The sequence below is a fragment of the Antechinus flavipes genome, chromosome 2 (assembly GCF_016432865.1).
Source record: "Antechinus flavipes isolate AdamAnt ecotype Samford, QLD, Australia chromosome 2, AdamAnt_v2, whole genome shotgun sequence".
Classification (NCBI taxonomy): domain Eukaryota; kingdom Metazoa; phylum Chordata; class Mammalia; order Dasyuromorphia; family Dasyuridae; genus Antechinus; species Antechinus flavipes.
In genome coordinates, this window is record NC_067399.1 from 178,441,014 (window position 1) to 178,451,216 (window position 10,203).

Consider the following 10,203-nt stretch of genomic DNA (forward strand, 5'->3'; position numbering starts at 1 on the left):
TTATACGGAATTGTGTCAGTTCAAATGTTTTGGAAAATATGGCAATCAAAAAGTCAAGTTTAGGGGATCCCTTAACATCCTTTTTAGTTTTGGGGTGATTTAACTTTTCTTGGATTTACGTAATTAGTTTAATCTTAGCTGACAGTTGCCCTAATCACAAGGAAGTCCTGATAGGAAGCATTGGAAATTAAAGGCCTAAGAATGAAAAAAAAACATCTGGGAGGTTTGGTGATACCAAAGGGAAGGTAATACCAAAGACAGAAACCCATCAAAGTCTATTCTGTGCTGCTTAAAGAAGTCCAGCAGAGTGCTTTAGTAAAGAAGAGCAGCCACTCTGTACTAAAACAAGCTAAGTTCTGGGATGGCTCTGGGAGCTGCTTTTTTAGGGGAGTTCTGAAAGGAGTACTGTGAGCTTCTTGGGGAAAGCAGAATTCTTTCTAAAGAAAGGGAAGGTTAGATTCATCTTATTGGTCCTTAGTGTCACCCACAGTGTCAAAATGGACCACGGACAGACAAACCTTGCCATTCACAGATGTAGGTACTATTGTATTTGAAGGAAAAATCTGAAACTTCTGGTTAGTTATTGGAGAAAGTAGAAGCCTACTTTCTTCTGTGATAAGCAATCAGGCCTGAGGTACATTCAGCAGATCTGAAAACCTTTGTGGATTCTTAAGCTTAAGGGAACCATTTTAACTTTGGTTTAAGGCTCAAAGATGCAGATCTGGAAAGCCGCCCACCCTAGCCTTGGTATTCAGATTTCACCAAAAAGCATAATGCTCCAGCTTTATTTAAAGGACCTTAATATGTTATCAGCAGCCTGTTCCTGCAGGAGAAGGGAAAGCCTCAGAGGAAGGTGTTCATGTTCCTTAAAAGAGACTTTGGACATGTGGCCTTGCAGTCCAATCATGAGTTGCTCTAGAGACAGATTTTTCTACTCTTCTACTTCATCACTAGGTTGTGTGTGCCCGTTCCCACTTTCTTATCCTGTGAGTATTAGTGGAGGAATATGGCTCTGTGTCATGGGTTGCATGATTCTTTTATTGACTCTGTTTACTTTGAGTAACCTCAGGTTGTGTTTGTCTTTGTCTTCTCATTAATTAAATATTCAAAAATCTAGAATTAATGTCAGTGAGGTCTTCCTGTAAATAAGAAGCACCAAAGTGGAGGATTAGAAGATAGAATAAAGAGTCATAGGAGGGTATCCTCCTCTTCACACCAGATCCTATCTGCATATACCAGGTTATCTCTAAAAATCTAAGACTAAGTTATAAGGACTTTGAGTATGGCCTCCAGCCATCTTAGCATGAGTGGAGATTGAAGTGAATGAGCCAGGAGAGAAAGAAAGAGACAGAGATATAGATGCCTCTTTCTCAGAGATCATATCTATATGGAATATAGAATACCCTTTGATGTTAAATGGGTCAATGAGACTCTTGTACTATTTTTGTAAAGATAATATGCACCTTTTTTGCAGGGGAGAGGGCAAACAAGGGGTTTATTTGCAGGAAAGAGGATAGTGGATAATCATTACTGACCTGAATTTAGTACCATAACTGAGCATAATGTAGACAAAAACAATAAATTAGAACATGGTTATCTAAAATTCTAGGGTTTATGAAAGATGATTCAGATTTTTCTTGAACAAACTCCATGAACAGAAATCTACTTCTCTGAGATAGACTTATGATCCTACTTATATCCAACTTAAATCCTACTCCCTACATCTTCCATCCATTCTACCCTTTGGAGCCAAAGAAAACAAATCCAGTTCTTCTTTTGTAATGCCGGAGAAACTGAGGCAAGATAGAGATTAGAGAGTTTTAATATTTTACTTGAGAGGGAGAGATTTGCTGGAACCAAATGGTTCCATGATTTGGTCCCAGAGCTGAATGAGACTATCATCTCCAAGAATCCAGCAAACAATGTGAGTTCTTAGTGACATATATATGCACGTGGCTCCAAGATACTAGGAGGTAGACCAAGGTAAGGGCAGAGTCAGAGCCCTGAGAGTGGGAATGGGACTATCAATCTGATTCTGACAGGGTGGGGGGAGGCACGGGCATTCCAATAAGTTAGGATCAAGAAGAACCATGACAGAATTGGGGGAGGCACCGGACATTCTGATAAGTAGGCAAAGTCTGGAGTCATGATGTCTAAGATAGGAGGTCTTTCTCCTTATCTGGATTAAACATTTATAATTTATAATTTTAGTGTAGCCAGCCCTAAATTATATAAGTTCTAATGATCAGGAAGGAAAAATGGTGTTGCAATCAGAAGGACTGAGGCAGAATAATTAAGGGAAATAAGCCAGGACAATTAGGGAAACTGAGACAGGACAATTAAAAGGAACTGTGGCACACTTTCACATGACTTCCCTTTAAATACTTATAAGACATCGATCATATCCGATTCTCCCCCCAAAAAATATTGTCCTTTTCTAGCTCAACACCACCAGTTCCTTTATCAGACAGCTAAAACAGCAAGGAAAGACAGGAGGCAATGTGCCAACCAAGTCAAACCCTTATCAACACCTTACTCACAAACTCTTCTCATACCCGGACTGAAATAGCCCAGGAGCTCAGGATCAAGAGCCCTGAGAATCTCAATACCTACCCCTTCCCCCAGAACAGTGACCTTAATTCTTATTCATCCCCAACAGCCTTTATCCATGGAAGCAGCCTCTGGGAGAATGCAAATTAACAACTGCTTGACCAGATTATTTAGCTCCTTCCTCAGCTGCTACAGCAGTTGAAGAACCAGAAAAAAGTTCACACCAGCAATATCCTTGGCATTATGAAATCATTCAACATTTAATCAGTCTCGTTTTATCAATGGAAAAGTCATTAAAGCAGATGCTTTTTTTCCATCAGTTTGGAGGCTGCTAAAAGCCCTAAGAGCCATGGATCTTAGAATTGAAACATCCCATATGATTTATAGTCTCTGTATTAGAATGCGAATGCCATGAGAAGAGAGATTGTCTTTGTTTTTCTATTTGTATCCTTAGTGCTTTATACTTAGCAAGGGATTCGGATCTCAAGATCTTTCCTATTCTCATTCCCCTACTCTTAATGGTTTCCAGTTGGTCCATCCTAAAATATGATGCCCCACAACTGAGTACATTACTCTAGAAATATTTTGACTGGGAGGGACTATTACCTCCTGAGTCTGGGATGCTAATTCTCTCTTAAAGGAACTTAAGGAACTTAAATTGACTCATTTCAGTCATTTTTTTTTCAGTCATATGCTACTCTTTGTGACCTCATTTGGATTTTTCTTGGCAAACTACTGAATAGTTTAGGGCAAAAATACAACGACAAAAAAAAAAAAAAATGGGGGGGGGGGGAGAGTGTAGAGAAATATAATTTATTTATATAAGAGATTGTTAGCAAATGGTGCCACCTGCTGGATATTTGCAATAATGAAACAGCCCTTTTCTAATGGTTGGGCCAGAAATCTTAGTTTAAGAAATCATGAACTTTACAGGTAACGGAGCAATGAAAGTCTCTAGCAATAAGCAGGGCACTGGATTTTGAGGCAGAAGAACTGGATTTAAATCCTAACTCTGCTACTAAAGACATATGTATTCTTGAGGAAGCAATTTAATTCTCTGAGTCTCAGTATCTATAAAATGAAATAACTAGACAAGATTCTCTCTACTATCCCTTCTTCTCTCAGTGATGTTCTACCTCCTTGGACACAATGTGTTGACAAAGATGATGATAACATCTTCGCTTTCCATTTCATGAAACTGAGCCCCAGAGAAGTTAAGCGGTTGGCAGTGTGGGAGTTGGGGGGTGGAGGGGCTGGAAAGGGTATATTATATAACTACCAACTAAAGGCTTTGTAGCCTTAGCCCCCGAGGTATGATTCTAAATCAGCCTTTCTGAGATAAACCCTTTCTGGAACAGCCAAGGGCTGTCTGCATTGAAAACCTTTTCATATTTTCACCAAGTTTGTAAACCTTCCTACTTTATCAGGGGGCAACAAACTTAACTTCAAGAAAGAGCTGTTCTTATTAAGACCACTATGATCTTTGACAGCTTCTAGAATAAAAGCATCCTTCTGAGATATTACCATTTAACTAGGCCCTTAGAGAATCTTAGTATCACCATGTACATCTCTAGAACTGATCTCAATCTTTACCTTCAGTTCTTTATCTACAGTTGGCAACTAGCTACCCCACCCCCAACTCAGTACATCTGTTGTGCCACAGTTCTCTTCTAATTGGTCCTGCCTCAGTTTTCCTAAACTGGTTCTGCCTCAGTTTCCCTAACTGTTCTACCTCAGTTTCCCTAATTGCTCCTGCATTGGTTTCCTTAATTGTTCTGCCTCAATCTCCTTACTTGAAAACTTTCCCTCTGTTCATGAAGACTGATATAACTCAGGGCTATTTGCTCTAAAGTTATAAATTGTCAATGTATAAACTCAAAAAGGGGAACTCCAGACTTTGTGTCTATAGTCAGACACTTTCTTAACTCCCAATTTGTTAGAATTTATGGTCCCACCCCACCCCCAATCTGTCAGAACTGGATTTATGGTTCCTGCCTAGAGAGTCCCACTCACCAGAATTTGGACTCCACCCCCCACACCCCTTACACCCCCCACATCCCCCACACCCCTTACACTCCCCACCCCTCCACCCCCCACCTTTATTTAGCTACTGTGTATAAATATGTCATTGAGAACTCGCATTGGAGGCTGGATGCTGGCTGGAAGATAGATTCTTGGAGACTATAGTCTCATTCAGCCCTGGGACCAAACCATGGATCTATTTAGTCCCAGTTAATCTCTCCCTTTCAAATAAAATATTAAAAAACTCTAATCTCTATTTTGCCTCAGTTTCTCTGGCATTACACATCCAGTAAGTAATTATCTTCTCCCCAAACTGATTCTTTGTCTTCTTTGTCTCTACTCACTGATATAACCCCTTCTCTAGGTCACCTGGGCTAGAAACACTGGAATCAAATTTCCTTCATTGAGACTTCAGGAAGATAAAAGTTGTCTTCAAATACTTGGAAGCATTTTTCATGGAAGATTAATTAAGCTTGCTCTTTTTTAGACCCAGAAGGAACAACTAGGGCACTGAGTGGAAGTTTTAGACAGCCAGATTTTAGTCTCTGCATGCAATTACAGTTTTGCAAAAGTAGAGTGGGATGCCTTGGGAATTGGTGACTCCCTCATGCTTGGAGGTTAGATGACATCAGGAATGTTATTAAAAGGATTGCCTGGCAACTAAGTTGCACAGTGGATAGAGCACCAACCCTGAAGTCAGGAGGACTTTAGTTCAGAGTCCATCACAAGAGCAAGTCCTCACCATTCCTGCAATAGACTTCTAAGTATTCCTCTTCCAGCTAGTCTTTCTTATCTCCAATATGTTTGTGATGGTCCACACTTCTGGAATTTCTACCAAAGGAAGATGCACAGGACTAGCTTCAGACTAAGCTGATTTGTCTCATATTTTTAAGTATTTTTTGTCTCTGTATTACTGGCACAATCAAATGGGGAAAATAGGTAAACAAAGAAATGTAAAATAAGCTATATACATGATTTAAAAAACTGTTAAAGGCATTAGAATTAAGAGCAGCTGAAGAAGGCTTCCTTCAGAAGGTAAGATTTTAATTGAGATTTAAAGGAGGCCAAGAATATCAAAAGAGAAAGCATGTAGGAGGGACAGCCAGAGAAAATGCCCTGAGCTGGAAAATGGAGTGTGCTATTCCTATAACAGCTAGGAGACTCATGCCATTGAATCAAAAAGAGTGTGCAGTAGGGAGTAAGGTATAAGACTAAAAAGGTAAGGGGTGGGGAGTGTTATAAAGGGCTTTGAATATCAAGCAAAGCTTTTTTTTTTTTTTTTTTTTTTGAAACAATAAGCAGTCACTGAGGTTCACTGAGTAGGGGAGTGACTTAACGGAACTTTCAAGGAAAAGCCTCTAGGAAGAGGAGATAGGGAGAGTAGAAGAAAAATGTCAAGACCTGCTATATGCTACATATAGGAAACTTTGAGATTACTTCTTTTATATTAAAGGTGGTATTGGATACTGATATAGCAGTTACTGATTCAATTTTTGGAGGACTTAAACGTGGGTCCTCAGATGTCAAACTCAGCATTATTCCCAGTGTACTATACTACTATCCTTAGATTTTTCTGGCCACTTTATTTTGTAAGAGAATTATTTTTATATTTCAGGTATCTAGTTTAGCATGGTGATTAATAGTTCTCTAGTTCAGTATGATTGATTTTATTTTACAACAAATAATGGTTTCCTAGTGATATAATGATTGGTTTATACTCAGTGTAGAGCATATAAGCTGGGACAAACTCAGCCAGGGTCAGAGCCAGATTCAGTCACTCCATCTCATACCATCATGATGGCAGGCCTCTCCTCCTTCTGCTTCCCCCACTGAGACCAAGGCCATTCTGAAGGGCCTCCAAGAAAGGTAGCCAAAGCCCCAGGCAAGGAGGTAAGACTTTGAAGGAGATAATAAAGGATTTGGACTTTAACACCATGCTATTCTCATGGTGATTAATCTGCTGAAACAAAGGCTGCTCCTAAGACCTCCAGAAAACCAACCAGAACATTATAATCCCCATTGAGGCTAAGAGCAGGTAAGTGACTTGTCCAGTTATGAATGTCTGAGGCAGAATTCAAATTCAGACTTTTCTAAATCCCAGCCCAACATGCCATCTTCTATAACACCTGACTATCTTCATGCTATTCACCACAAAATGGTGAGATACTAGGGGGCACAGTAGATCAAGTACAGAATCAACAATCAGGAAGACCTGGGTCTAAATCGGCCTCAGATACTTACCAGGTGTATGACCCTAGAAAAGTCGTTAACCAATAACACCCACCTTCCCAAACAGTCCTGGGCAAGTACTTTAACTTGTCTTTGCCTTAGGTTTCTCAACTACAAAATGGGGGTGATAATAATAGCACCTAAAAAAGTTTCTGAGAAGATCAGATAATATTTAAAAAGCATTTTGAAAATCTCAAATAAATGCTATTATTATTATAAGTGAAGAATTACAAAATAGTAATAAGCACATGAAAGAATGTTCCAAATAATTAATAAGAGTGAAGTAGCTACAAGGATAGAGCATTGGATCTAGAATCAGAAAGTCACAAGTTCAAATCTGACTTCTGACACTGGCTATATAATCCTGAGCAAGTCATTTCACCTCTGTCTGTCTTAATTTCTTCGTTTGTAAAACGAAGGTAATAATAGTATTCACCTTCAGGTGTTGTGAGAATAGAAGGATAAGGTATTTGTAAAAATTCTTTGCAATTCCTAACATTTAAACACTATTATTATCAATAAATGCAGAACAAAAATTGATATAGAAGATAAAATGTAGGGATAATAAACATTGGAGGGGTTATTTAAAAAAAAAAAGACAAACATACTACCATATTATGGTGGAATTGTGAATTAAACCATAAAGGGAAAAAATTTGAAATTTTGCAAATAAAATGACTAAAATTTGTATACCCTTTGACCCAGAGATTACACTATTAGCTATGTTATGTTATGCCACAGTTCTCTTTCAATTGTTCTGCTTTAGTTTCCCTAAATGTTCTTGCCTCAGTTTCCCTAATTGGTCAGTTTCCCTAATTGGTCCTGCCTCAGTTTCCTTAATTGTTCTGCCTCAATCCCTTTAGTTGCAAACACCCCCCTCCCCCAGTTCATTAAAACTGGTATAACTCAGAGGTTATAAATTGTCAATGTGTAAACTCAAAAAGGGGGAGTCTAGACTTTGTATCTCTAGGTAGACACTTTCTTACCTCCCAGTTTGTTAGAATTTATGGTCCTATATCCTAACTTGTCAGAGTTGGATTGATGGTTCCTGTCTGGAGATTCCTGCTCACCAGAATTTGGACTCTACCCCCTGCCTTTGTTTAGCTACTATGTATAAATATGTCATTAAGAACTCACATTGGCTTCTACATGCTGGATTCTTGGAGATGATAGTCTCATTCAGCCCTGGGACCAAACCATGGATCCATTTGGCCCCCGTAAATCTCTCTCTTTCTAATAAAATATTAAAAACTCTCTAATCTCTATCTTGACTCAGTTTCTCTGGCATTACAGTCATAACAAATTAACTGATAAAAAGCAAAATAAAACATTTATGACAGCTTTGTTTTGTATGTGTGATAGAAAGAAATAAAAACAAGCTAGATATAAATTAGAAAACTGCACTAAATTGTGATGAAATATTTTTCTGCTATAAGAAAGTTCACTAAATAAATATACAGTAATGTGGAAAATTTTTTTTATGAACTGAAGCTGGGTGAAATAAGCAAAGCCTGGAAAATAATATATATAATGATAAGAACATGAAGGGAAAAAAATAAGGACCTCAAAAAAAAAAATACTGAATTTGTCACAGTTCCAAAGAACTGATGATGAAACATGCTCTTTACTTTTATATAAAGCGGTAATAGTCTCATAGTGAAGATACAAGCATTTGGGGGAAGGATGATAACCCATGAGGGAACTTGTTTTGCTTGACTATACATATTTACAAAGAGTTTTGTTTTTCTTTCAATGGCAGGAGAAGGAAAGGTGGAAAAGAGATAATTTGGAACTGAAAATCAGACAGAATTTTTTTAAATGAATAAAAAAGAAGAAACAATGGTTTGAAATTATAAAGAATAAAGTTGACCCCAAAGAATAGATGATAAGTTGCCTAACTCTGTTCTTCTGTATGAGGTAAAGAGAATGATCCAGAGTTCATTGAACATTGAGTTCCATGTGTAATGCCAGAGAAACTGAGGCAGGAGAGAGATTAGAGAGTTTTTAATATTTTATTAATGGGAGAGTAAGATTGACTGGACAGGACTCTCGTCTCAAATTATCCAGTCAGACAGAGATAAAGATATACTGGGACCAAGGAATTCATGTTGGTCCCAGGTCTGGAGGAGACTATCATCTCAAAGAATCCAGTGTCCAGCATCCACCGCCAGCCGCCATTCTCCAGCAAATGAATGGAGGATCTCTAACCTTTATATACCTTTTGGGAGACAAAGAAGAGGGAAAGAGTAGGAAAGAGCGGGAAGCCCAGCTGGAAAAGGCTATGAATCAAAAAGGAACCCAGAGACATGATGTCTGAATACCCAGAGATAAAGATGTTAGTGAAATACCTTGGAATGTTTTAGAGGGATGTTGTAAATTCTCAAGGACAGAAGATAATCAGGAAGTCTACTCTCTTGTTTATCTTGCTTGGGCTAACAATTTATAACCTTAGACTAATTGGTCCTCAGCCATCATGGACCAGAGGGAGATTTACAGCTTAGGGGAGTAATTAGAAAGACTGAGACAAGGGAAACTTGTACAAGGAAACTGAGTCAGGACAGTTAAAGAGAACTGTGGCATAACACATAGAATAGGGATTTTTGTCTTTTTTTTTTGTTTTGATTTGTTAGTTTTTTTTGTTTTTTTTTTTTTTGGGGGGGGGGGAATGATGTATTGATTGATTTTTCCTGAATTTTGTTTTCTCTATCTTTTTTTCCTTTTCTTTTTTTAAAAAATTCTTTGTTAGGAGGCATGGTGCTTTATTTCGCCTTACCACATCACTTACCTATTTTTAAGGAGTTACAAGAAATTGCCGATGTTGATATAAACAAGAGTTACACAGCAAGCAGGCAAAAAAATAAAAAGGCATACACACACAACACACACACACACACACACACACACACACACACACACACACACACACACTGTATGATGCTATAAATTGAGGTTCATCCCTACAGATGCAAGGAATTCACCCGTTTGGAGAGGAAGGGAAATGTGTCAGAAAGGAAATATACTCAAAGTTGGGATTCAGACAATGAAACTACATACTCTTTACATCTTTACATTGCAGTCCTGTCATTATAACTATGATATCAAACAATATAAAGTTTACAGTGAGCACAAATGATGTTCTGTGAGGGTAGAAAGAGAATGGACACCGGAAATAATAAAGGCAATGTAAAAACATAAGATTATTAATAAAAAACTATTTTTAAAAACTGGACTTAACCTTTAATCAAACAATGACATAAATCTATATGAGAAAAATAGACTACATAAGTATCAGTCTTGAATTTTGAAGTTAGCCAAAGTGCCATGAACCCTGCCAGGATCACCCAAACTAGTCTCATCAAAATATAAGACAAGCCTCAATGGCTTCTTTGCATTTGTACAATG